Source organism: Sprattus sprattus (assembly GCF_963457725.1).
Source record: "Sprattus sprattus genome assembly, chromosome: 3".
Lineage (NCBI taxonomy): Eukaryota > Metazoa > Chordata > Actinopteri > Clupeiformes > Clupeidae > Sprattus > Sprattus sprattus.
This window is the reverse complement of record NC_137922.1, coordinates 45,517,811-45,520,310: the sequence shown is the minus strand read 5'-3', so window position 1 is coordinate 45,520,310 and position 2,500 is coordinate 45,517,811. Positions and strand designations below refer to the sequence as shown.

Sequence of the window (2,500 nt, the reverse complement as noted above, 5' to 3'; positions counted from 1 at the left end):
TGTACTGCAGTTACAGTGATGACTGATGGACTCGAGTATATCTACTGGAGGTAGAGCAGGGGTAGAGAACACTCACTAGCCCGCTACGTGAAGCTTTTAGCGGTCGGCACACATACATATAGCACCGAATAACATGTTTAAAACCAACATTTAATGTTAAAACATGTTTAAAAACCAGCAAATGTGTGTTTATGAGGAGATTGCATCAGTATTTATCTTTCGAAAAATAAAAGACTTTGTCTTAATACAACGCCATTAATACAACTCCTGCCATTTTGCGCACACAGACAAAAGCTCTCTGCAAATGTTCAAACGTTGCTTTTTTAAAATTAGTTATTTAGTGCTTATGAATGTGTTATGAAATCCCTGTGCAGGCACTCTTTGCACAACGCGCTACGGAACGCCGTTATGTCCAGCAAACACTGCAGAAGACATCGTGACCAGTCTAAGAGAGTGTGTGTGTCTCCACTGCAGAAGACATCGTGACCAGTCTAAGAGAGTGTGTGTGTGTGTTTGTGTGTTTGTGTGTGTGTGTGTGTGTGTGTGTGTGTGTGTGTGTGTGTGTGTGTGTGTTTGTGTGTGTGTGTGTGTGTGTGTGTGTGTGTGTGTGTGGGAGTGTGTGACTCCACCTGCTGTCTCTCAGCACCCCGAGTCCTGGAATGACAGACCCATCTGGCTAACAGTGGTGGTCCGTCAGGGCCTTCAAGGCCTTCTCTGCTGGCCTAAACATCCTCAGAAATTAAATGTAATAAAATACATTTAATTTTAATATTTTCTTTTCATAAATATGTATTAAATTATTCCCCATAGTCCATTATCTTCATTTCATAGCTTCCAGCGTTGTTAATTTATGTTACAGCTTTCATCCAATCATATTTCAGCTATCATGTGTTGCCACGCTCCAAGAAATCTTCCACGAGAACAGAAATCTTCCCTAAGGCCTTCAGAATTCACATTGAAGGCCCCTGTACATCTGATTGGTTATCACAACTGGCTGTTTCAGTTCATTTAAGTTGAATGAACTGAAACAGACAGTTGTGACAACCAATCAGATTTCGAGTTGGCGACATTGGGCCTTCTAGAAGGCCCGGAAGATTTCTTTCCTCGCGTTGAACGTGACATGTAAACGTCCTTTGATTGGATACTGAGGCAGATCGGTGCAGTGCTTCAGTGCTCAGTTTAGCTGGCTAATGCGAAAACGACGTACATCGGTTTCAATGCTTATTATGCTAGTTGTTTCAATTGGTAAGACTAAATATAATTACATTAACCAACTCAAATAAACTAGTTTACACCAACTTGATAATTCCAGTTTTTGATACAATTACAACGCCATTTTCAAGACGGAACTTTCAAGAAAAACTGGATATCGTGAGGATGGGAAGTTTAATGAAACTGCTTTGCAGGTGGGACAATGCGATGTTTAGTGGACAAACTTGTTAAAGCTCACATAGGCTACTTTCGGTGGACTTAATAAAACTTTGTAGACTAATCCCTGAAAATCGCCTTTTATTTTTAAGTTGTAACAGTAATATCCAAGCGATCATATAACTGAGAGTTTACTACTCTTAATGTATTGTTAATACGGGTGTATTGATTTTAAATGCTCCGGAAATATTAATAAAGTCTGTTGTACTCGACTATGTTAAGGTGATGCAATGCTCACTTATACTGCCTTTCTGTATAAATATAATGGTTTGAGAGCCATGGCGTCGTAATGATGGTATTAGGAGGTGGATTCACTCAGTTTAACATCGTGTAGGACATCGCTGAAGGCCTAGTCGTGAAATGCACGGACCGCCACTGCTGGCTAACATACAGAGGGACAAAGGGGGGTCGGACGTGATGATTTCTTGTTGTTGTTTTCCTGTCATGTGTCATGTGTGTGTGTGTGTGTGTGTGTGTGTGTGTGTGTGTGTGTGTGTGTGTGTGTGTGTGTGTGTGTGTGTGTGTGTGTGTGTGTGTGTGTGTGTGCATGAGTGTGGGTCTCTCCTATCTTCTATGTGTGCTTGTGCATGGTCGTGTGTGTGTGTGTGTGTGTGTGTGTGTGTGTGTGTGCGTGCGTGCGTGCGTGCGTGCGTGCGTGCGTGCGTGCTCCCTCTTCGGTGTGTGCTTGCTAAGAGTCCCACCCTTCTTCCATTAGATGTCACTGAATCTCGGAGGTCGAATGGATTCTTAATCTGATCCTGGAACAGGGTTGAAGGTCGCTTTGCCCTCCGACAGGCATCTGATATGACTCAGCATACAACACACAGAGTTAGGAGTGCTTTCTCTCTCTCTCTCTCTCTCTCTCTCTCTCTCTCTCTCTCTCTTCTCTCTCTCTCTCTCTCTCTCTCTCCCGCTGATACAGTAGCCTGCCTGCCAGACCACTTTAGACAGCTGTGTCTGGGAGACGGCAGCTGGCAGGAAAAACAACACCGCAGCGGGCACATCACCAGGATACCTGCCCGCCGCCAACCGCCACCTCCTCTGCCACCTCCACCTCCTCTGCCACCTCCAC

The 2,500-nt window shown here is 44.0% G+C and overlaps 1 protein-coding gene across 1 annotated transcript in view; it reads right to left on the bottom strand.

Annotated features, from left to right (window-relative positions):
* srcin1b (SRC kinase signaling inhibitor 1b) overlaps positions 1 to 2,500 on the bottom strand; it is a gene marked incomplete at its 5' end in the record, with an annotated part of 64,156 nt that overhangs the window by 21,732 nt on the left and 39,924 nt on the right. The gene's annotated exons all lie outside the window — the stretch shown is intronic.